This window comes from Trachemys scripta, chromosome 11 (genome assembly GCF_013100865.1).
Source record: "Trachemys scripta elegans isolate TJP31775 chromosome 11, CAS_Tse_1.0, whole genome shotgun sequence".
Lineage (NCBI taxonomy): Eukaryota > Metazoa > Chordata > Testudines > Emydidae > Trachemys > Trachemys scripta.
In genome coordinates, this window is record NC_048308.1 from 58,160,047 (window position 1) to 58,186,592 (window position 26,546).

At 39.7% G+C, this 26,546-nt stretch overlaps 1 protein-coding gene across 3 annotated transcripts in view; it reads right to left on the minus strand.

Annotated features, from left to right (window-relative positions):
* Positions 1 to 25,666, minus strand: part of RAPH1 (Ras association (RalGDS/AF-6) and pleckstrin homology domains 1) — a 157,744-nt gene extending 132,078 nt beyond the window's left edge. For all 3 annotated transcript variants that reach the window (XM_034785144.1, XM_034785143.1, XM_034785142.1), the window contains exon 1: positions 25,460 to 25,666. The gene's annotated coding sequence lies outside the window, so the exon portion shown is untranslated. The remainder of the gene's footprint in view (positions 1 to 25,459) is intronic.
* Between the last annotated feature and the right edge of the window lie 880 nt (positions 25,667 to 26,546).

The following is a 26,546-nucleotide window of genomic DNA, read 5'->3' on the forward strand; positions in this document are numbered from 1 at the left end:
CTCTTCTAATCGCCCTGGTGTCTGGCTGCGCGTAATCAGCAGCCAGGCGATTTGCCTCAGCCTCCCACCCCGCCATAAAGGTCTCCCCCTTACTTTCACATAGATCGTGGAGCACACAGCAAGCAGAAATAACAATGGGGAGATTTCTTTGGCTGAGGTCAGAGCGAGTCAATAGCCATCTCCAGCGACCTTTTAAACGGCCAAATGCACATTCTACAACCATTCTGCACTTGCTCAGCCTGTAGTTAAACAGCTCCTGACTCCTGTCCAGGCTGCCTGTGTACGGCTTCATGAGCCATGGCATTAAGGGGTAGGCTGGGTCCCCAAGAATAACTATTGGCATTTCAACATCCCCAACGGTTATTTTCTGGTCCGGGAAGTAAGTCCCTTGCTGCAGCCCTTTAAACAGAGTAGTGTTCCTGAAGACGCGAGCATCATGAACCCTTCCCGGCCAGCCCGCGTTGATGTTGGTGAAACGTCCCTTGTGATCCACAAGTGCTTGCAGCACCATTGAAAAGTACCCCTTGCGGTTTATGTACTGGGTACTCTGGTGCTCCGGTGCCAAGATAGGGATGTGGGTTCCATCTATCGCCCCACCACAGTTAGGGAATCCCATTGCAGCAAAGCCATCCACTATGACCTGCACATCTCCCAGAGTCACTAGCTTTCGTAGCAGCACCTCAGTGATTGCTTTGGCTACTTGCATCACAGCAGCCCCCACAGTAGATTTGCCCACTCCAAATTGATTCCCGACTGACCGGTAGCTGTCTGGCGTTGCAAGCTTCCACAGGGCTATCGCCACTCGTTTCTCAACTGTGAGGGCTGCTCTCATCTTCGTATTCTGGCGCTTCAGGGCAGGGGACAGCAAGTCACAAAGTTCCAAGAAAGTGCCCTTACGCATGCGAAAGTTTCGCAGCCACTGGGAATCGTCCCACACCTGCAACACTATGCGGTCCCACCAGTCTGTGCTTGTTTCCCGGGCCCAGAATCGGCGTTCCATGGATAGAACCTGCCCCATTAACAGCATGATCTCCAAAGCACCGGGTACCGCGGTTCGATAGAATTCCATGTCCATATCCTCATCACTGTCCTCGCCGCGCTCCCGTAGCCTGCTCCTCGCCGCCTGATTTTCCAGGTTCTTGTTCAGCATAAACTGCACGATAAGGCGCGAGGTATTTACAATGTTCATGACTGCTGTCTTGAGCTGAGCGGGCTCCATGCTTACCATGGTATGGCGTCTGCACTGTTCACCCAGGAAAAAGGCGCGAAACGCCGTTGTTTGCCGTTGCTTCCTGGAGAGGGGGGAGGATATACCCAGAACCACCCGCGACAATGTTTTTAGCCCCATCAGGCATTGCGATCTCAACCCAGAATTCCAATGGGGGGAGGAGACTGCGGGAACTATGGGATAGCTATGGGAAAGCTACCCACAGTGCAACGCTCCGGAAATCGACACTAGCCCTGGTACATGGACGCACACCGCCGAATTAATGTGCTTAGTGTGGTTGCATACAATCGAATTTATACAACCTGTTTTCCAAATTCGAATTATATAAATTCGGATTAATCCCGTAGTGTAGACATACCCTTAGTTTCAAAAATGTTAAAGCATTTCATTTTGACACTTTCAGGATTTTTTTTTTTATTTTTACATGAACAATTTGGTGAAACATACACAAAGTCGCAAAACATTTTAATGTCACTGAATCTGCATTTTTCACTCAAAAAGTTTCCCCTGAAAATTTTTGCCAGGCTCTACTTTACAATCCCACCTTTGCCGTGCTGCTGCAACCTATTCCTTGTTTGTCTCACATGCTTTATAACCAAGTTCCTCAATTTATAAATAAAAAGTAGGGCTGTTGATTAATCGCTGTTAATTCACATGATTAACTAAAAAAATTAATTGCGATTAAAAAAGTTAATCGTGAGTAATCGCAGTTTTAATTGCACTGTTAAACAATAGAATACCAACTGAAACGTATTTAATATTTTGGATGTTTTTCTACATTTTCATACATATAGTATTCTGTGTTTTAATTGAAATCAGAGTGTTCATTTATTACAAATATTTGCATTGTAAAAATGATAAAGAAAAATAGTTTTCAATTCACCTCATACAAGTACTTTATTGTGAAAGTGCAACTTACAAATGTAGATTTTTTGTTACATATCTGCACTCAAAAAGAAAACAATATAAAACTTCAGAGCCTACAAGTCCACTCAGTCTTATTTCTTGTTCAGCCAATCGCTAAGACAAACAAGTTTGTTTACATTTACAGGAGATAATGCTTGCTTCTTCTTATGAGCAATATCACCAGAAAGCAAGAAATGGTATTTGCATGGCACTTTTGTAGGTGGCACTGCAATGTATTTACGTTCCAGATATGGCAAATATTCATAATCTTCATGCTTCGGCCACCATCCCAGAGGACATGCTTCCATGCTGATGACTCTCGTTAAATAAATAAATAAATAAATATTAAAATTTGTGATTGAACTTCTTGGGGGAGAACTGCATGTCCCATGCTCTGTTTTACCCACGTACTGCCATATATTTCAGATGATGACCCAGCACACGTTGTTCATTTTAAGAACACTTTCACTGCAGATCTGACAAAACGCAAAGAAGGTACTAATTTGAGATTTCTAAAGATAGCTACGGCAGTCGACCCCAGGTTTAAGAAGGGCTTTCCAAAATCTGAGAGGGACAGGATGTGGAGCATGCTTTCAGAAGTCTTAAAAGAGCAACACTCAGATGCGGAAACTACGGAACCCAAACCACCAAAAGAGAAAAATCAACCTTCTCCACACTGCTTTGGATTGGTATTGAGCAGAAGCCGTCATTAGCATGGACTGAGTGGACTTGTACACTCGAAAGTTTTACACTGTTTCATTTTTGAGTGCAGAGGTTTTTTTGTACAAAATTCTACATTTGTAAGTTCAACTTTCATGATAAAGAGAGCACCACAGTACTTGTATTAGGTGAATTGAAGAATACAATTTCTTTTGTTGTTTTTTTTACACTGCAAATACTTGTAATCAAAAATAAATATAAAGTGAGGACTGTACACTTTGTATTCGGTTTTGTAATTATAATTGAAATATATTTGAAAATGTAGAAAACAAAAAAAATTTAAATAAATGGTATTCTATTATTAACAGTGCAATTAATCGCGATTAATTTTTTAATTGCTCAACAGCCCTAATAAAAAGGGTTTTTTTTCCTCATGTCAGCAGTGATAAGAAAACTTGGGATCTGAAAGTCACGCTGATTTCTCCTTCTCATCACAGATAGACAATAATGAAGATTCTGCATGCCAGGTTATGTCCTCCTTTACCTCCTCCCACTGCATGCAATTTATGCCCTCAGTTATACCTGTACAACCCTACTCACACTGGTTTCACTGAAAACAGATTTTACATTGCAAATCAAATTTAGTAAATACTTCTTTTGATGCATAGATAGAAATATAATCCATTTAAAATGTTAGCTCTGTAGTACTAACAGGAGTAAGTAGTAGTAATACTTTGTCACTGAAGCAAGCAGATATGACCCTGAATACACAGAGAAGTCACATGTGGTATTATGAGGAGTGGTTTTTAGTAATTGATTTTAGGGGTACAATTTAAGCCAAAAGTATTCCAAAATATCAAGACCAGAAAGCATGAATACGTCCTGCATGTTATTTAGTACGAGGACCAAAGATCTACAAATATCACATTCAAGACAATGTTTTGCCCACCTTTGAAATAAAGTAAATTGGGAAACTGCAGAGTAAATAAACAAAGTGACGAGGAAGTGACAGCATAACAGTGTGGATGAAAGATGACCACGGAATCATTTAATTAATCCAACATTTACTGTTTCCTGAAGTACTGCTTTGAGGCAACCCTCACTTCCTCTTTTTAAGTGCTGTCCTGTATTTCAAGACACTATAAATGCATTAGTAATACAAGGACATCAATTGATTATTTACACAATGCAAAGACATGGATAAAACTTTAGCTCTACACATAGCAAGTCTCCGCTCCAAAATAAATTTGAACAAATTAGTTTTAGGCAGATTATTTCCTCAGTAACTTGAACAAAAATACATCCAACATTTCAGCAATACCTTTAAGGCATGAATACTAAACATTATTTCTCAAACTACAGTTCAATAAACATCTTGCTGAGTTTGTGATTTATCTCGCCAAAACTAGGAAGATATTTTTTATTGGACCAACTTCTGTTAGTGAGAGACAAGCTTTCGAGACACGCTACGCTGCATACAAACACTAGGAAGGCCATCATCTATGTACAGTTTAAAGTGCAATTCTACCTTGAAAACTGATTGTTAAAAATGGCATTGCCTTAATCCACAGATGACTGGATACACACATGTTCACATATAAAACTTTACTGCAGTGACAAAATGTTTCTACCTCATGTTTTAGAGGCAAGTAATACTTCTGCAATATATCGAGTTACAAAAGACAAATACTAGGTAAAGAACAAGGAGAAGTGAGGATTCATAATAAAATGACTACTCAATTTCAACAGTTACAAGCAAACTATAAAAATTACAATGCACAAAGTTAGTCTAAAATATAGCCTTTCTTTTCACTGGAAAATTATATAATATATATATATATATATATAAATGCTTTAGGTAGCTAGACTGTTCATCTATACACTCTAAGTTCTGTAAGGCAATAAAACACCATCATGCTATAGGAGCTAGTATGAACATTTGTTGTTAGCACTTTATCGCACAATGTTTAACATTGCCAGCTTTTGAAGTCTTAAAATGGTAAGAAAACAAGTAAAAAATGGTGAGTCATGACTTACAACAGATGCTTAATATATTATACTCAAATAATTCAGAGTCAATCAAGAGTCCTACTTTTAAGTATCTGATCAGTCTGCTTTCCTAACATTGTTTGAATCTTCCTAAAACACTTTAAGGGTAGGAAAAACAGTACAACCCATTTCAGAAGCGAACAGGCAGCTGCTGAAGCTGTCAACAGGCTATGCCTTTTTCAACTCCTATGGCATGTCACAACACAGTGAAAGCATGCTCAGTTATAAAACCAAATATTTAAATCTACACTGGAAGGCTAAAGAATGCAGACAGCATAGGGTCAGCTGCAACTTTTAAGATTTTCATTAGAGCACAACTGGTTCTTTATCTTGACCCTCAATTCGCTTCAAAGTATTCAAAATTAAGATTTAGGCAGCTTTAACTAGAAGAACAGAATAAATTAAATGTATGTAAGAAACCAATCTAAATATTAAAGCATTTTATCTGCTTGAAATACATTTAAAACTGATTAATGCACACTTTCTTTTAGCACTTCTAGTCTCAAAAGATCAATCTCTGATACAAGTTTTTGAAAATATTCCCTATCAGGTGTTGTTTTAGGATACACTTGTTCTTATCCAATTCGGTATCATCAAGCCCATCATTTCTACTCTGGGTGTTCCCTATACTCTGTGGCATAGAAGGAAAGTGCATAATATAAGTCTTTGATCCACTTTAAGAAACTTCCAGATGAAAAACCTTCAAAGCTCTTACACATGTGAACTATAATGAGAAACATATTGCACAGTACAAGAGGGAAAGTTACTTAGGGTTAATTCTGATTCTCTGAAGATCTAATTCCTGCAGGACTTGGACTCTTGCTTCTTAATTTGAAATCAAAGCTCAAAAGAATTTTGAATCCCACAGGCAAAAGAATTTTGATTCCAGAGTACAGCAACAGCAGGGTAGATTTTAAGTTAGGCCACATATTGGCCATCATGCACCCACCTTGGAGGATATAAACACTACCTTCCAAATCTTTCAATTAATTTCTTCAGTTGTACAGAAGGTGAAGCTTCCAAAATAAGCCTATTTCAGGTGATGGGTTATGAAAAAAATGCCCTTGATGGAAAAAAGCAGTCTTGTCATGACCTTCTAGATTCAGGCCAAACAGGTCTTACCAAAAAGAAAATTTACTTAGATGTCGACTTAGATATGGACCTTTTGTATGCATGGTCCAGAAAACTGGCATCAAAAGAAACAAAAGTTGGGAAGACGGACCTCTTCAGTCCACTCCAAACTACCTTTTGACATCAAGCATAAGGAATATGGACTCCTGGGGATAGGCGTATAGGTGTGAAAAGGATGTTGACAAGATGAGAGTGTCATGAAGTGGAACTCCAACATCACTCTGGAGAGGAATCTCAGATGAAGCTACACCACCGTCTTATCCTTGCAAAATCTGATATAAGGTGCATAATAACCATATCCTGAAGCTCTAGGAACAATTAAGTCTCTCTTTCGGAAAAGACAGCCTTCCATACAAGAAACTCACAGGAACCAAACAGTTCAAGGGAGTTTTCATCAGTTTTGTCAGAACATTATCCTCCCAGGAGTTGGGTGTGGTATAATGAAGTGTTTTGGGTTTTGTTTTTTTAAAGTCATGCCCAATATGAACCTAACTTAAAAGGAGCTACCTAGTCTACATTTAGCTAGTTCATGATAGACCAAAATAGTTGAGTGTTCGACTTTGTTCTTTAATAGTTAGAATCTAGCTGTTTTTGTGCAATTAAGTGGATCCACTCTGACCTGTATGCACCGTACTGAATAGTTGTCTTGGCCACCAAGATCACTGAGTTTTGCTTGTACTTTTGCTAACAGAGGAACTGGTGAAAGGATGTAGACAGAAGGAAAGCATCACTTGCTAGTGCTAGCTGTCCACAGTGCCATGAGCGGAAAACTGATTTCTTGTATATATATATGAGTGGCAAAGCACTCTGGTGCCCTTCACAATGAAAGAAGATCTGATGTGTCTACTCATGACATTGTATCACTGATCGGCTTAATCTATCTGTGGTCTTATTTTCTTTCCTTGCCAGATATGTGGTGACTATAAATGCCTTGTGGAATAGATACCAGTCTCACACCTGCAGGACGTCCAAAGTCTGGTGCACCTCCCTTGAGTGTTTATGTGGAACATGGTAGTCTTAATTTTTGAAATGCCATCTTTCTGAAAGCCCTTATGCATGTGTCCACCCTCATATCAAGACCATTTTTGTGCAACTGCTGTTGTTTGAAAGACAGAATTCCCTGGCTCTCCATGCATTTGGATGCATCCACAATCACTACAGTTTGGTAGGAGGACTCATTCCTAATGGTAAATTTTCCCTGGACTGCCATTAGGCTATCCATTCTCTGGATCCAATGTAAGTGTCCACTCTGAGGCTTGCTTCCACTGGGATTTCAAGAGTCCATTTATGTGGACATGCCTGTTGCATCCATGAGCTTCTATATTTGAAGCATAGAGTGAGCTGTCACCTAGGGACTTATTCTTCTCCTTTCAGCCAGACTGACGTCTTGAATCCTGTCCTAAGTCTGGAAGGACTGGAATCAAGCGGTGTCTAGCAAAGTTTCTATGTACTCCACTTACTGGAGACAAATTAGGACTTTTGGTAGTTTATGATGAACCATAGCAACTCACCATGGTGTTGACAAATTGATCTTTTGACATGATCCACAGTGGTGTGAGTGAGTGATCTTGATCAGCTGGCTATCTAAGCAGGTGAAAGGTATGTCCTCCCAGCTTGTGCAGGTACACAACAACTGCCACCACCCATTTCATGAACACCAACAAAACCAACTCAAAAGTCAAGAAAGAAAATTAATAGTGCTTGTCCTTTACTAGAAATAATATCTTTCCAGTAGTTGAGAAATGCACCTATGTGCAAGTAAGCACCCAGAATCTCTAGAGAGCTCAGCCAGTCGCTTTCCTCTAGAAGAGTTGTAGTAGCCACGTTGGTCCCAGGATATGAACAAACAAGTTTTTAAAGTCTGGATAAAAATTATTTCCAGCTTGAGGAAGATCAAATTCAGACAATAGCAAACCTTCGCTCTAACAAGAAGCTACATAAATGCTAAAAAAGAGAGACCTATAATGGGAACACTGACAACCCTAGAATTGTCATAGTGTGAACCATGCTTCTATTAACAGTTATAGCATTGCACCTTAGAACTGAAAACCTGCACACAGCATTCCATCAGAACTTGATACTGAACTGTTCCCAGGCACAGTTCTTGACAGAAATTTCTCACTTTAGGAAGAGCTAGTATATACACATTTTATTTAAAAGTAAATACAGTAAGGGGGGTTAATGTAATAGGGATTAAAAAATAGGCTCTATCCTCATTACACAGTGTCTCTCCTGAAAGAGAGGTACCCTTACCAAACAACTCACCTGCAATATGCTCATCAGCTCAACAGCATTTCACCCAAATAAACTCAGGGCAAATTTGGGAGAATGTATTTTGTATTTAAGTGCCAAGAGACCATAACAACTTCTCTAATACTGTTAAGTGAATATGAACCCCAGGAAGAGATGAGCTCAACCTCATCATGATTCTGAAAGTAAGTTAACTTACATCTACCAAAGGAGGGACTTATGGTTAGAGCACAAGACTCGGAGGAAGGAAAACTGAGTTAGGTTTCCAACTCTGAAAGACTTGTGGGACTTCGGTGTCAAGTATCAGAGGGGTAGCCGTGTTAGTCTGAATCTGTAAAAAAGCAACAGAGTCCTGTGGCACCTTAAAGACTAACAGATGTATTGGAGCATAAGCTTTCGTGGGTGAATACCCACTTCGTCAGACACATGTACTCACTCACGAAAGCTTATGCTCCAATACATCTGTTAGTCTTTAAGGTGCCACAGGACACTTTGTTGCTTTGTGGGACTTTGAGGCATAAAGGTCCAGTGAATTTCTCGTTTCCCCATAATTACAGATGGGCACCTTTTACAGATTATGACCTTCATGCAATCCATTCTTTTATATTGGAAACTACAACTAATGTCACCAAACCAATGAGCGTGCACATGAGAGAGAGACAGACAGACAGATGGGGAAAATGCCACTTCATGGGTGTGTCGTGAGGCTTAATTCATTACTTATGAAGCACCCTGAGATCCTATAATGATAGGTGCCACAGAAGTGAAGGAATTACTACAATTTAATATTTCACTAACTGTTGAACATTTAACTGATTGAGGAACTGTTCATGGGATCCATGTGTAAGATCACATTGGTACAAAGTATTCATCACTAACTTTGAGTGCTTGAAAAAGACCTTTGGGGCTTGCTCATCAGAAGTATAGAAATAAAGAAAACTGCTAATGGCTTTCCTGAAGAAGAGCTTTGTGTGGCTTGAAAGCTTGTCTCTCACCAGCAGAAGTTGGTCCAATAAAAGATACTATCTCACCCACCTTGACCCTCTCCTTGGAAGAAGTAAGGCTTTTGGGGTCAAAGACATTTTAAATATATTATGCCCGCTGAGGATTATTCATATTTTAAGTCAATTCCCAAATACTGAAGAAAATTAAGAGTGGATTTGCTTAGCAATATGTCCCATCATGTTTGAAGCAGTTAGTGGGTCTAAATTCTAGAGAACGTAAAGTCCTCCTTTCCCACAACATAGCCATCTGTTTATTGATTTTAACCATACCATAGACTCTTCGTGAGGAGTAGCTTTTAAGGAGAACATATAACTGATTAAGATCAGGAGTGCTTAGTATATTTCTGCATAACTGTGGATTCTGTAGGGTTTTCCTGAAAAATCTGTATGATGTTACAAACTTGCTTTTATAGCTCTCTATCTATAAATAGATGGTGCATTCAAACTGGTGAATCATTTTTAAAGCCAACTAAGATACCTATCTACTTCAAGACATTTGTTGAGACCAGCTCTCACAAGGGTGCATACACAAGCTCCTAGCAGACTCCTTTGAAATAAAAGGGCATGGCAGATTAAATTTGAGCCAAAGTGTAGGTTTCAGTTAAATAAGCTTTTACAAATAAGGGCAATAGAACCATATCAATTTTTAAAACTGAACTTTAAGGTTTTTTTTTTGTTTTGTTTTTTAAATAAACACCATTTCCGTGGGTTTGCAAACACTTCAGACTTGCTGAGAGACTGACTGACTATATAGCAAAGTGCTACTAGTTCTGCATTTCACTATTTTTGAAATCTTCATGTGTATTATTTCTTATTTTATGTACATCTCTAACTTTGTAAAACACAAGAATGAGAAATGGAGTACCATTCAGCATGATTTCAGAGAGTTTTATTTTACATTTTTCTCTAACCTCATTCTGCCAGAAAAGCATTTTAGAATCTTACTGCTACCTCTAAACAAGAGTCATTAAGATTTCCCCCCCCCCCCCCCGCCCCCCCCAATCTCAGTAGTCCAGGAAACCTTTTAAACAGTCCTGCCATTTTTGATCACTTTCAGTCAGGCATATATCTATATTTGAACAGTTAGTGAAATCCAAAAATGGAACGATGATTCTTCTGCCAAACCACAGGTTTTGTTCAGCTGAGACTTCTAGAACTATAAAAAAGCCACATTATGAGGAATACATCTGCACCATCAGTTGTAAGATAGATTAGAGCACGTAACACAATACTTTTGTTGGCTCTCCTCACACAAACTCCAAATTTAAGGCCTAATTTACATAAAAGGAAAAAAGATATTCCTAATTCCTATTCTAATATTGTATGTTAGAATGAAAAGGCAGAGGACAGCAAGAGTAGCAGATTTTCAGTTCTGCTGTAAATAAAACCCTAGTTTTAAAGTAAGTTTCTGAAGATCATCACTGTAAAGTAGCTTAACCAGCAAGAAGCCCAGTAAATATATCCATGCTCTGTGGATTTCTGCCTTTCACAAAATCCAGATGTAGTTTGTTTGTATTACCACAATAAAACAAATATCTCAAAACAACTTGCAAATATAACTTTGCAATCCAGACATACCACTTAAAGGTTATGTCAAACTTTACAATACAGTGCAGCTTGATTTAAGTAAATAATTCAAGAAGGAGAGTGTTTTTTATATGGTGGCATAGGTGCCAACTCTGTGGGTGCTCCAGCCCTAGAGCACCCTACAGAAAAAAATTAGTGGGTGCTTAGCACCCACCTACAGCCAGCTCCCCCGCCCCATGCCCTCCTGTCTGCCATGATCAGCTGTTCTGCAGCATGCAAAAGTCACTGGGAGGCAGGGTGAAGGGGAGGAGTAGGGAGCTGGCACCTGTGTATGGTGGTGAAAAAATAAAGAATACTTCAAGTTTACCTCTTGCATTTTTAAATCTAGGTAGTACAATGACTAATTCTTCTAAGTCAGGGTGGGCAAACTTTTTGGCCCGAAGGCCACATCTGGGTGGAGAAATTGAATGTAGGGCTGGGGCAGGGGACTGGGGTGCAGAAGGGAGTGCAGGGTGTGGGAGGGGGTGCCGTGTGCAGGAAGGGGCTCAGGGAAAGGGGTTGGGGCAAAGAACGGGTGTGGGGTATACAAGAGGGCTCAGGGAAGGGGGTTAGGGTACAGAAGGGAGTGCACAGTGTGGGAGGGGGCTTAGGGCAGGCGGTTGAGGTGCAGGAGGGATGCGAGGTGCGGCCAGGGGCTCAGGGCAGGGGGTTGGGGCGTGGGGTGCAGCAGGGGGTTGGGGTGCAGGCAGGGGGCTCAAGGCAGGGAGTTGGGGTGCAGAAGTGGTTCAGGGTGTGGGCTCCAGCCCAGTGTCACTTACCTAGACCAACTCCGGAGTGGCAGTGGCGCACACTGGGGCCAGGGCAGGCTCCCTGCCTGCCTGCCCTGTCCCTGGCCCCGTGCCACTCCACTCCGTGAAGCGGCCGGCACCAAGTCCCTGCGGCCCCTGGGGGAGGGAGGGCGCAGAGGTCTGAGCGTGCTGCCCTTGCCTGTGGGTACCTCCTCCGAAGCTCCCATTTGCCAGGAATGGGGAACCGTGGCCGATGGGAGCTTCGAGGGAGGTACCCACAAGCAAGGACAGCGCGCTCAGCCCTCTCTCTCCCCCCCTCCCCTCCCGGGGCCGCAGGGACGTGGTGCCGGCCGCTTCCCGGAGCAGAACGGGGCCTGCGGCGCCACAGCGATGGCAATCTGGCCTGTGGGCTGTAGTTTGCCCACCCCTGTTCTAAGTCATAGCTCAGATTTCCATATTTGACAGTATACTGCACTATGTCCTTTAGATGTTACAAAAGAAAACATGGTCTAGTGCTTCACCCACAGGATTGAGAATCCAGAGGTCTGAATTCTGTTCCTGGCATGTACTGCGATTTTAGGAAAGCCATTTAACCAATCTGTGCCCCTATATCCCATCTTTAAAATAGAAATAACATTCATTACTTCACTTACGCTGGGTGATGATAAGCGTATGTAGTACAGATAGGTATCAGTGACACAGAGAAAGATAGGAGACAGGTCCTAATTTAGGCTGCTAAGTAAAAGATTAAAGTGGGAGTGCTCCTACATAAACAATATTTATAAATAATATTTACTTAGAGAGTTACAAAAGGGATCTCACTAACGTAGGTGACTGGGGAACAAAATGGTAAATGAAATTCAATGTTGAGAAGTATAAAGCAACAGATATTGGAAAAAATAATCCCAACTATACATACAAAATGATGGGGTCTAAATTAGCTGTTGCCATTTGAGAAAGATCTTCGAGTTCTCTGAAATGTCTGCTCAATGTACTGCAGCACTGAAAAAAGTTAACAATGTTAGGAACCATTAAGAAAGGGATAGATAAGAAAACATCATAATGCAACTATATTAATCCATGGTAGTCCCCACATCTTGAACATTGCATGTAGTTCTGGTCTCCCTATCTAAAAATATATATATATTAGAATTTGAAAAAGTACAGCGAAGGGCAACAAAAACAATCAATCAGAGGTATGGAACAGTTTCCATATGAGGAGAAATTAAAAAGACTGGGTCTGTTCATTTTAGAAAAGAGACAACTAAGGGGGGGGGGGGAGAGAGAGAATATGATAGACGTCTATAAAATGACTGGAGTGGAGAAGTGAATAAGGAAGTGTATTTACCCGTTTATACAATACAAGAACCAGAGGTAACTCAATTAAATTATTGGGCAGCACGTTTAAAACAAACAAACAAAAAGTACTTCTTCACACAACACACACTTAACCTGTGGAACTCATTGCCAGGGGATGTTGTGAAGGCCAAAAGTATAACCGGGTTAAAAAAAGAATTAGGTAAGTTCATGGAGAATAGGTCCATCAATGGCTGTTAACCAAGATGGTCAGGGACACAACTCCATGCTCTAGGTATACCTAAACCTCTGACCACCGGAAGCTGGGACTACAAGACAGGGGATGGATCACTTGAAACTGCCCTATTCTGTTCATTCCCTCTGAAACATCAGGCACTGACCACTCACAGAAGGCAGGATACTGGGCTACATGGACCACTGGTCTGACCCAGAATGGCCATTCTTATAACAACTTGGTTCATCATTTGTAAGACTCTAAGATGCTCAGATAGAAAGCACTCCATACATGACAAGTAATTTAAATATTCATTGATAATGAAGTGACATGTCTACATAAACAGAATAAAGTAGTATTTCACTAAATCAGGCTTTCGGCCAGAAAGTGAATAAGAAAAATTCATTTCAAAATATTTTCAATCAACTAACCAAAAAATAGCTTGTACACCTCTACCCCGATATAACGCTGTCCTTGGGAGCCAAAAAATCTTACCGTGTTATAGGTAAAACCGCATTATATCGAACTTGCTTTGATCCACTAGAGTGCGCAGCCCCGCCCACCGGAGCACTGCTTTACCGCGTTATATCTGAATTCATGTTATATCGGGTCGCCTTATATCGGGGTAGAGGTGCATAATGTAAACTATAATTGTATAAAATGTCACATAATGAAATGCTATTTAGTTATTGTAAATTATTCTTGAAGGTATGGTAATATAAGTCAGAAGACACTCCAATATAGATGACCATTCAAAAAAGCCTGGTATTACCTTTGAAAGATCCAGGCTAAATCCCCATCAGCCATACAGAAAGACTGACTCAACATGATGCATGTAACTTTTGGAAGACATACTATCTAATCTAACTAACATCAACTGGTATATGTATAAGCTAATTAATAAAAAACAGTAATTAAGATGAAGTGTATATAATTTGTGCACTTAAAAATATATTTCTTACTGAAGAGACTTCAGAAGTGAAACCACTTGCTAACATAGCTGAAAGTGCAGAGCATGAATCAGTTTGTTTTGTTTGCTCTGCATTGGACTTTCAACCTCAGTAGGAATACAAGTCCTTCCCAGAAATACTCAAAAGTACTAAGTTACATTAACTTTTATTTACAAATATAAAGTAGAGATAAGCTATTCTTAAATTCATTTTTAGTTTGCCTTTTCTGGGGTACTTTTTAGACTATGCATTGACTTGTAATATCAGTTGCTCCTATACAATTACAATGGATTGGTAGTTCTCTGCACACCACAGGTATGCCATAATTTTTTTTTTTAGCTCCATTTCTTACAAGAGAAAAACTTAATTTTCATAAATAAGTACAATATCACAGTAACTAGAGTTTTATCACTGCTGTATTACTAGGCTTGGCAGAACTAAATTTTTAAAAATAATTTTGATGGATATCATCAATGCTTATTTTTAACAACTGTTTTCAATTTTTATCAATTTAAATTCTCACCGGCACAGGAAATTATGGAGGGTCAGAATTATTCAATGACGGTAGACATTCAGATTCAGAAAGTGAAAGCTTCATAACAGTTAAAACACACTGTCAACATCACATAACAAAATATACAAGCCTAAATATCCTTAAATCAAACTCTAGTTTTTTAAAAAACATTTTTCTTATGTTGCCTACCTATAAATTTTGATCATCAATGGAAATATTTTTTAGTTGGTTTGTGCGTGAAATCTATGTTTACTGACATTTGCCTATAAAAATCTAATCCTTCCAAGCCTATACATTACCAACTGTAGTTTAAATAGTACAGAAAAACTCAGTAAACTCCACTACCCAAGTTCCACGTTAATAGGTAAGAATATGGGTTCTGTGGCTCATCCGAGAAGTTCACTCATTTTCCCATTCTTTCATACCCTTCTCCCTGTCAGCAATGGGAAGGGAATGGGAGCTTTAAAATTTTCTCTATACACACTCCTTGCCTTATTTACTGAAAGGGAAGCTTCTCATACCCTCCTGGCAAAGAATTTCCAAATTTCCAATCCTTAACAATCATGGATTTTTATTTTTAAATGAAAACAGGAGGCCATCCCATGTTTTTTTTTCTTTTTACTGTGTACATACCATTGCTGCAACACAAATCGAAAAGTCGCTTTTCAATTCTATGGAGCTGCTCTGAAGGAGCCAGCAAAGCCAAGAACTAAGTCATCTGCTGATGGGTTGGAGTGCACACTTCAACAAAGGTGCAGGAAAAGGTAGACTCTCCACCACTGCTATCCACAAAGTAGGTTTTAGTTTCTGAAAAGTAATATCAGTGAAACTGGCACACACAACTATTGTTCCTGCATTCACTTGTTCTCCTAAAAAGCTTCATATTACTATTGAGTTGTGTGTCTCTTAAATCTTGTGTACAGATATCATTAACTAAAGTTAAATTGCTAGAAATGCCAGAATCTAGGAAATTCTGATAAGCAAAAAACACAGAAGTTTTCCAAATACAATAGTTATAAATTACTCTTTTGGAATAGTCTGTAAATTTTACTGTACCTATCAAACCAAGTCAGCCAGAATTATCTACCCATTGTCTTAAGCCATGCATTAATAAGGTAGGCTGTGAGGTGTTTATTCTCATTTTCTCCAAGGAAGTCATCATTGAGCTTGTTTGTTTGGGCTTTTTAAAATTTTTTAAAAATTTAAGGAAGTAATTTCACAAAGAGAATTTAGTACATACATTTTGACTAAATGTATTAGTTTAAAAGATCCTTAAGTTATCTAATCACACCTGACAAAAGGAATGGTTGCAGATGTTCAGAAAGCCCCTGGGAGACATCTGCATTAGTTAATACAGTTTATGAAAATTTAGAATCTGAAAATGGCTAACAATTATGTGATTAAGTGGTCAAGAAACTCTTTTGGAGTTCTCAAACAACTGACAATGACACAGTTCAAAAGAATTTACACAATCAATGATTAATATTTATATAATTAACTGATTACTCAAAATGCTACTTTTCCTCTCTCTCTTACTAACACAATAGTCAGAGAAAGAAAAATAGTTAAGTCTATTAAACTTAAGGGAGAAACTAAAACAATACTGTTTTAACAGAGATCAAGTAGAGGGACACAATTTGGATACTAGAAAATTCAGACAAATGTGATTTAAGTTAAGACTTCCAAAAAGTGTTTCAAAGGAAGGAGGAAGGAAGATATCAGAAACGAAACAAAGAGTCAAGAATGTGTTGAACTTAACTAGAAGCAGAGTTGACGGAGTAACTGCAAAGAGAAAAAAAAGTGAATCTCTATCCCAAGGGAGCAGGAGCTTGAAATACATACAGATAAAAGGACTGGATGGTAAACTAAGAAGTGTTCCATTGCCATCCAATCACCAAGAGGATAATGCAGAAAAGGCCTCCAACGAGGCAGTTAAAAAAATATCTAAGTGATCTACCAAGACATCAGATTAAGCATATGTGGTCAGTGTTGCATGAGTGACCATTACTGTTATTATATTTAACAGACATTATAAATTCTTGCCACAGTTATGTTTTGATAATAGTACTTTAAAGTGTAAGATTTAATGGATCAAATTCCTAATGGCAAATAAGCACCCTGCAGAGTTGGCAATCTGCTTTGGAAACATGTAAAGCACACAATGCAAAATCAGGAGCCAAGTAAGAGTGAACAGGATTTGTGACTATGTAGATAAGAAACAAGGGACTTGTTAAATGGTTTCTAGGCAGAAATTCTCTTAACCCTTGGGATTTTTTACATCGTATCACAGGTTGAACACTATCCATCAAGAAATGTGACAGACAGGAATTACAGAAATCTAAATCACCTAAACTGGGATTGAAAAAGAAGATGCCTTAATTCCTGCATTCAAAATCAACACAGCCACGAGGCCTCCTCAGAGATGAGGTTAACAACATATAAAATTAACTTTATTCTGCCCAACCTGTACACAATGAAAAAGTTACCGCCTATGCAGGTTCAAGAAACTTTTGAAGTAATACATTAAAGGACAGAAAAATGGGGAAATGACCTATTAATTAAAGAAAACAAAGATCTAGTTTTATTCCATATTGAATGGAACACACCCCAGTATTGTATCGGGATTAGTGAGGAGGCACTGAATGCAGGAATAGGATGTGAACAATCCTCATTATCAATATACTAATGAAAAAAGAATTTCGAGACTGGAATATTAATGAAAAGACCTGTACCTTTACTGTGAAAAGGAGATTATGCATGACACAGGTGGATAGTTTCATTAAGAGGCCAAGTCTACACTAGAAAAGCATAGCTCAGGACAAACTGGTGTTTAGTTTAATCAGTTTTCTGAAATGAAAAAGATGCTTGAAGAAGTCTTAAGTGCAGCGTTCTGAAACAGAACTGAATGGTTTGTCCTGGACTACATTACAGTTAAACTGTTTCAGAGAATCAATACTGGACCCAGAGCCTACACCCATTACTAGCAACAGATATGATTTCTAGGATAGGCCAGATAACAGAGGAGATATGATGGAACAACACACACTTCAGCGCTCGGACCCAAGTTGAATACTATCTTAAATCTAGCTACAAATTTATACTTTCTGACTACACTAATACCCAGAAGTAGACTACATATAACTGTATACAAAATCTAAGTTTGTTTTTAAAAATGTTATTAATAATAATAATTAATTATCACTACAGCATTTTCACCCATAAGTTTCATTGTAAGATAATTTTGATCTTAGGTTTACTTGAGAATTTCACTGACAAGGAAAGGAAACTATACCTGTAGTAAGATATAGGCAGGGAGTAAGAGGGTACTTGGGACACACAGTCAAAGACTGTTCCATGTCCCTAGAGATATTGCGAAAACAAGAATAGGGGACCCAAGATACTAGTGTCACAGCCATAAAATAGTTTTATCATCATCTAAGAAGCAGAGAACCATTAAAGTATTTATAATTTGAATACTGAAGTCAAATAAATTTGGACAAATATTAGACAAAGAAAATTCTCAGTTTCATAAGTGCTGTAGTCTCATTCAATAGTCTTCATTCTAAACCACGGAAGATTAGCAATAGCAACAAACAATGAGCTCCAACATTAAACAGGAAGGCATAGGCTTAACATTACAAATCTGGAAGTACAGAATTTTTGCAAAACTAATGCACTTCCCATGTCAATGTCACTCTGTTTTGGAACATCATTACTGAGCTACAAAAAAATCCACCTCAGTTATGGAAATAATTTTTTTTAAATTGATTCTTCTAGATCACCCACAGTTTAGCTGGATATAACACACTCCAAAATCCACTCCCAATTTGACAAAGTCAGCCAAGATGAGTCATGACACAAGCAATATCCACAGAGAGAAAGAAAGGCTATGATCTGGAAATGAAAGTGAATACATTTACTGAAGCTTGGGGAGTATTACCTACAAGAGAGTTTTTTAAAAAATTGAATTTGCCTTTTTTTTTTTAAACCCTCCTTTATGACACTAAAATAGGACAGTGTTAGGGGGTTGGGGTTTTTTTTTTGTTTTTAAACCCAACCTTTTACACCTTAGAAATAAAACCAATGCCAACTCTGATCTTGTTGAAAGACCGAAAGCATGTCTCAGAAGATGTATATTATTAACTATCACACCTAAACTGAAGGGGCAGGGATACTAAATTTTCTCCAAAATATAGTCACTGACCTTAAAGAGGTGTTACTTTTAACCAGTACAACAACAACAACACCACCTTTGTGATCTCTGTTGCTCAGCTTTCAATCCTATGATGCTATTATTTCACTAAGGAGAATTTCAAAAGGGAACAGGCGATAAGGCTACCACATTTGGATCAACTCCTACAAGCAGGCAGCTGGGTCAGAGAACTACTGAGCAGCTGCTTAACTAGGCATTGCAACCACACATGCCCTGGGAGGAATATCTGGAAGGAGCCCCTGAAGTCAGCATATATTCTTACATTACATAAAGTGGTTGTGTGTTTGTTTTGCTGGTGCTGTCTTCCATGACACTTGTGGTTGAAGCTTAGAAGATAGTGCCTCAATGTGAAATAGGAAAAGATTGGGGAACCTGGAAAGTGGATGCCAAAAATCACTTTGTCCTGAATAGTTATTCATTGCCTGAATGAAACTAGAAGAGAGGGATCAACCCAGCATCCACACTGGGGAGCTAAACCATAGAAGTTCATAAATCTAAACCTGCCATAAAACTAGGACAGAGAAGAAAATCTACAGAATACATTATTTGTATTGTTTTTTTAAATGATGGGAACAAACAAAGCAGGTATATTGGAAGGCGGTCTCCTCTTACTTGCCAGAATAGACCAAAAAATGTATTTCTTAGCAAAAACACACACACAATGCAAGAGACTCAGACTTCAATTTACTTCAACATACATTATGTTAACAGTCAGAATCTAAGCAAGCCATTTTACCAGTCATTGTCTATAAAGATGTAATTTCATTATGAAAATATTTCAAGCATAAACACATTTAAGGACATTTCAGTAGAAAGCGGAAGTACAGCAGAAATAATCAAGATGCCGCACCTCCAAGTCATTGGTTCAAATCTGATTCAGAATGGTAGGGTCAGAAAGTAGTTACTATCTAATAACATACTATCTTCTCCCTAGTATTCAGTTAAGTCAAAAAAAACTTTGGTGGAAAGAACTCCATTTGCCATCCTTATTTCTTAGTGACTCAACACCATAGTTACACATTCTGATGCACATGCTTTTAGACATGCTGTTCCTGGTGGGGAAATTGTCACAAGTGGTAACCATCAGAAAAGGTCAGTTCAGGAATTCTTCATTAAAAGACGTATAGTAACCTACGTAGTCAGCAAGATTATAAAACATCATCTAGTGAATGATTAAAATGTTAAACCTTTAAATATAGAGTCGTAGCTCTATTTTTTGCCCAGTGCATTTATTATTTGCAAAGGCAAAGAAAAAATTGCAAATACATTAGATCTGCTTTAAATTATCAGAAATATGCCTCTGATTTAGCACCAACACTTACTTTCTCTGAATCTAACATACAAAATTCTCATCTAGAAAAATATTTTAAAATATTCAGCCATTAAAGAATGTTATGTGTTGTTCACTGTAAGATAGAAACTATTCTATTTCAAAATGGCTTATTAGTTTATAATATTAAGCCTTTTGAGATATGCCTTTTTCAACAGAAAGAGCATTTAAGGGAATTTAATGCTTGCAGATTAACAACAGTAGAACCTTAAATCCCTTGTCAACCTAAAGACCAATTACAAATCAGGCAATGTTAGTGGAAGCTTCCCACCAGTAACCCGTAACCTTGTTGTACAAATACCTAAAGGCAGAAAATGTCACGTCCGTTCAATCCTTGTTGACTTGTACCTACAATTTGACTAAGGTGTGTTCTGGACCATTAAAATAGCTTATTTTATTCAAAACTAAATTAGGCAATTATTTTTTAGTATCAATTATATTTCATTATTCTCTTTAAAAAAAATCACTCAACTGTTGTGTGTAGCCATATTCTATTGTATATAAATTATACATAGGTCTAATGTCATCATGCATGTTTCAAGATCAAAGTTGCTGATTTAATGGTTAAAGAGTTTTAAACGACACACACATCCAAGAGTCTTTTCATTTCAAGCCTTGTTTTCCGGGGATTCCTAATTCTGCTGTAAAAATTCCTTTGCGTAAAACATCTAAGCCCAGAAGTATTCTCTTCCCCCTCGCCTGCCCAAAGTTTTTAAGGAAAGGGTATTGAAACATCATGAAGCAACTGTACATATGTGTGGTTTATTGGCACAATGTGCATTTTACATTCCTATTCAATTAGGAAATAAATCAAACGTAGCATGCAAATATTATAAACCAGTGGTTCTCAACCAAGGGTGCACGTATCCCTGGGGATACGCAGAGGTCTTCCAGGGGGTATATCAATTTATCTAGATATTGGCATAGTTTTACAACAGCCTACTTAAAAAGCACTAGCGAAATCAGTACAAACTAAAATGTCTTGTTTATACTGCTCTGTATACTATACACTGAAATGTAAGTACAATATTTATATTCAAATTGATTTTGTAATTATATGGTAAAAATGAGAGAGTAAGCAATTTTCAGTAATAGTGTGCTGTGACACTTGTATTTTTATGTCTGATTTTGTAAGCAAGTAGATTTTAAATGGGGTGAAACTTGGGGGTACACAAGACAAATCAGACTCCTGAAAGGGGTACAGTATTCTGGAAAGGTTGAGAGCCATTGTTATAAACTATGTATTTAAAAATCCTTGTGGGTAATATTTTTGCAGAGTCTAATAAAATTAAAGGCAGGCATTTAGATTATAAGCTCTTTGGGATAGGTACAATCATTTTCTATGACCTCAATCCTGTAAAAAATTATACAAGCGCTCAATTTTACATACTGAGTAGTCCCATTCAAGTCAGTGGGTCTACTCCCAGGGCATAAAATAAGCATATGCTTAAGTCTGTACAGGATCAGGGCCTATGTATGTACAGTACCTAGCACAATGGGACCCCAAGCAGGCGGAGGCCAATAGGGGCTACTGAAATATAAATAATAATGAACAAAAATCATATGAGAACTCCAGACTCTGAAATCTGGATCCAAACCTTCTCCACTGGGTAAATAATTCAGTAAAATCAGTTTCATAATGACAAAAGCAAGGGAATTTGAAGACTAACTTTAGCTTTATCTTCAACTTACACCTCTGTATAAGGCTTCAAATCCATCTCTAAATAATAGGTGATCCTAAATTCCTTACATAACATTTCTAGCTGTTAAATAGAAAAGCATTTTTTTGCTTTAAAATTCTCTCTTTTAATGTGGTCCAGGTTGTCAGCAAAGTGCTCAACACATGATAAATGAAAATATCAGTTTTGAAAGTTGTCCAGTGCCCTATTTTGTTCCAAATTTTGGTTTTCTACTTAACTTGAAAATTCACAAATAAATCTATTTGCTATTCTGTTCGCATGGCTATTTTATGACTTGCACTTCCAGCTAAAATGCAAGACGTTTTTATTTGTTTGGAGTGTTATTTTGTTTCTGTTTTTGTTTTGCTAATGAGAATTTAAGGAGCGTGATTTTCAGCATAATGTGTCTTAGCATTTGTTTAGACATGATTGGCTACTTCAGGCTTTCAACTTTGTCCCTGTTTGATAGACTTTTTTCCTCCAGGGGCATAAAGTTGCTTTGACACTACATATTTTTTCTTAAGGGCAGGGGTGGGAGAGGGAGCGTTACACTTCCTGTCAGTGCTGGAACAATACCAGACAAAGACGTCCCAATAAAAGACTTAAAATAATATAATATTCCAGAAAGGAGAACAAGGGGTCTGATATTTATGTGATGCATTGATACTCTTCTAACATACAGTGCTTTAAAAGTTTAGAACCAATTCCTACCTTTGTTTCAAAGGTTGGGTGGGGGAGAGAGATAAAGTAACACAATGTCTTTATGGCTTAAGAAAACTGACCGGTCTATTAGCAAAAATAAATAAATAAGCGAGTAAGCCAAAAAACATTAGTTACAATACCAGACGGTATCTGAAAACCCATTTTGAATAAAAATACAGTAAGTACACTTATACTGTAGCCTACATAGGTAATGGATCAATCTTGCACACAGTGACCCAAGCTTAAATTAAAAGATATAATTCTGTACCTATGGTAGTTCAATACATACTTATTAAAAGCAGCCTGGCTTTAAAAAAAAAAAGAAAAGAAAAAAAAAACTTTTTTTTTTTTTAAACCTCAATATACAGAGAGTTCCTAAACAATTAATCATAATGAACTACTGCCCTGGAAAATCTATTTTAAACAAATTCAAGGTTACAGGTAATGGTCTCAAGACATTATTATGCAATCTCTCAGGGAGGACAGGTTTTATATTACACATAGTGCTCTCTTTCATATGAAAAATCTTGGTACTATGAAATTATCAAAAGGCTAAGATATGCAACAATTGGTAAGCTATACTCCTTTCTTTGACTGGAGCGTTTTGTTTCTTAACAATATTGTCTACCATGCCACCTACTAGCAAATCTAGAAAAACATGGGTAGCAGAACACTTCATCACAGGGTGCTGCTCTGAAAACTAGCCACTTTAGGGAAATCATCTATCTGGAGGGTGGGGGAGAAGCTCCAGAGGCGCTTCCCAATTCCATACTGTGAAAAAGCTTCACTACCATGGACTCTTGTAACAGTATTCCAGTGCCACCCAGAGATATGAAAGCCACGTGCTAACTGAAGCATGGCAAAACAATTAGCTCTATATTCCTCCCACTCACCTACCATTCAAAAGAGTGACTGAAATATTACACAGGGACACTGTCAACTTGTTTTGTATCTTTTTTTAAATTACTAATTTAAAATTCCAGTTTCTGATACAGCATCTTTTAGGTCAGTGGTTTTCAAACTTTTGTACTGGTGACCCCTTTCACATAGCAAGCCTCTGAGTGCGACCCCCCTAATAAATTAAAAATACTTTTTTATATATTTATCACCATTATAAATGCTGGAGGCAGAGCGGAGTTTGGGGTGGAGCTCGCAACCCCCCCATGTAATAACCTCGCGACCCCCGGCGGGGTCCTGATTCCCAGTTTGAGAACCCCTGTTTTAGATGGTATGTCCGCAGTAGGCATTCTTAAGTGATTTTTCTATTCCTTGTCTATTTTCAAAAGGGTCTGTCAGCAAAGGAGTAGTTGGCTGTACACAAAAAACAGTGAAACTGACTAAGCATAAAGTAAAACTGGAAAGATTTCCTTCCTTCTGTTTTAAAAACTTTAGGTGTTACTGGTAACTACAGTAGTTACATAATTTTCAGCAGAACTGTGTTTTTCAAGTTGATATGTCCCTTAAGAAAAGTCATTCTGGCATACAACATAGTTTAAGTTACATCTACACTCACAGAGAACAGTGGTTCTCAACCCTTTCACAACAGAGCACCAACTGACTTTATAGACTTCAGTACCTTATTTATAGAAAACGAGTAGGTGCTTCTTTTTCTGTGCATTTTATTATCCTTCTGGGTACATGTAACCAGGGTCAAAATCACCGCGAAAACAACTAAATACAAAAATCAAACTAAAACATATAGCTATTTTATTAGTTGCCACATAATAAGACAATAACCCAATAGAAATGAAATAGCTTTAAAAATGAACAGAGAAGTTATCAGTTGCCTCAAATAATAAGCCATTTTAAAATGGAAAAGAAAAAACTGAATACAGATGTATAGTAAATTTAACTGCTATTCTAACATTCAAAATATATTTCTGTATACAGACACTCCTCTTTCTCCTCCCTCTGGTGATTTTCTCTATGCACTAGAAAACTCGCCTCATCTTCATGAAAACCAATGCAGACATCAGCCTTGCCTGGGAGGTTCTTCAAGAATCATTATGCCCCTCACCAATATGGATGGCAAAATAGCTACAAAAATACGTTTTTTTTTTAAAAAAAAAAAGGAATTAAAAATTGTAAATAATCAGCCTTGTTCTTTTCCTCCTACATTAAGGAAAGGGGGGTTGATTCTTTAAGTTATTGCCATATACATTTGGTTAGTCGGTGGATGGGACTATGTTGCTTTCAGCTCCACAGGGCGGGGACTCACGAAAGCTGACATTGTCTGAATGCCACAAAACAGATTCCTCTCACATCCCTGGTCTACTTTCAACCCTTTTCTTTTCAACCAAATGAATCGCGTTCCTATTTTTACATTAAAGCTCTTATTTTGCACCTCAAGCTCAGACAAACCGCTGACAGGATTCAAATGGAGAGGGGCGAGAGAAAGAGACGAACCACAGCACCTTTAAACACACACACACCCATCAGACCCTCTCTTCCCAAAGCTTGAGCTGAACTGATTTTTAAGGGGGAAGAGAACTGGAGCCATGAAGAGTGTAACAGACGAGGGGCGTGATGCGGTGCTGCTGCTGGGGCAATCCCAACCCTTCCTCTTCTACACTCTGCCTGGCGTGACCCTATGGAGCAGGGATGTGGTAAAAAAGAGGATCCAGCTCCTCCTATTCCCATCCCCCCGCCAGCCCCAAAATATAGGGGAGAGCCCTTCTTCCTCCCCCCATCCAGCTTTATTACACACACTTCTAGGGCACCACAAGATCCGATCTATTATTGCCCCCTCCCCAAATCACCGCCCCCAGCTGGGATGTGCATATCCCCCCCAGGCTGGGGGCGCTCCCCAGACAGGACAATAGGGCGAGCCCCCAGCCTCTGCCCCATACACCGCGGCTGGGAGCCAGCCACCCCCGGGGAACCCGCTGCCCAGGCCGGGGGATACAGCCCGCGGCTGCCGCCAGCAGAGCAGGACGGGAAGGGAGAGAGGAGGACCGGCTCTCGGCTCCCCTTCCCGGGCAGGCGCTGAGCACTCACCGCGGCGGCGGCTCCCCCGGCTCCTCCTCTCGCCGCCCGGCTAATGGTGGCAGCGCGGCGCCGGCGGCTCCCCCAGGCGCTTCCCGGCCCCTTCGCTCAGCGCGGAGCCGCCCCCGCCTGGCAGCCCGAGCGCGTCCCTGGCCGGAGGCTGCGGCGCGTCTTCTCCCCACGCCCCAGTGCCTGACTCAGCCTCAGCCCCGCCGCGCCGGGCTCTCCCCGGCCGCTCACTTCCGGCGCGCAGGCCCCGCCGCTCCCTCCGCCGCAGCCCGCTGGCTCCCCCGCTCCATTCATCCAGCCCCGCGCCCGGCCTGCTGTGAGGGGGGAGGCGCCGCCTTCCCGTCAGCGGCGCCCGCTGCCGCCTCCTCGCCGCTCCCGCCACGCGCCTACGCTGCCGCGCGCGGGGGGCGGCCTTCTGGACCCCCGCGCCTGAGCCCACGGCTGAGCGTCCACATTACCGCCTAAACGGGCTTGCCGCTGCTGGCGCTGGGCCTCACAGCTGTGCTAACATGCCCACACTGCACAGGAGGGGGGACCCTCAGGCAGCCCCCTGTGCCTTACTGGGAGCTGTATTAAAATGGAGATGTACCATTTTATATCCTGAAGCTTAGGCTATTGTATACTTGAGGGCAATAGAAATGTGCACTGGTGAAAAAGACATGGTAGGCTAAGGGAAAGCGTGTATCCCTCAACTATCCCTTAAAATGAAGAATTGTTCCTTATTTTTCATGTGGTTTCCCCTTATTTCTATGCAACAAAGGTGGTCACCCTACTTCTGACTCAGCTCTGCCTTGAGCTGCGTCCATGTTGCAAAATGACAGGGTGTGGACCTGAGTCACAGCAGCATTCAAGTTCTGATCCACCCTGCTCATCCAGTAGGGTTCTAGGACCTCGGTCCTGAGCCCTTGCAGACTGGAGTCAGACCGGTTTATGTGTGGACGGAAGAGGAGCCTGTCCTCAAAACTGAGTTAGAGCCCAGGATTAGTGTTCAGTGTAGACGTATCCAGCCTTCAGTGCTACCCATTGATTGTTGCACGTCCTGGGACTGAGTGGGGGCAGAAGGGAGATGCACTAGCCTTGGTTGAGGTGC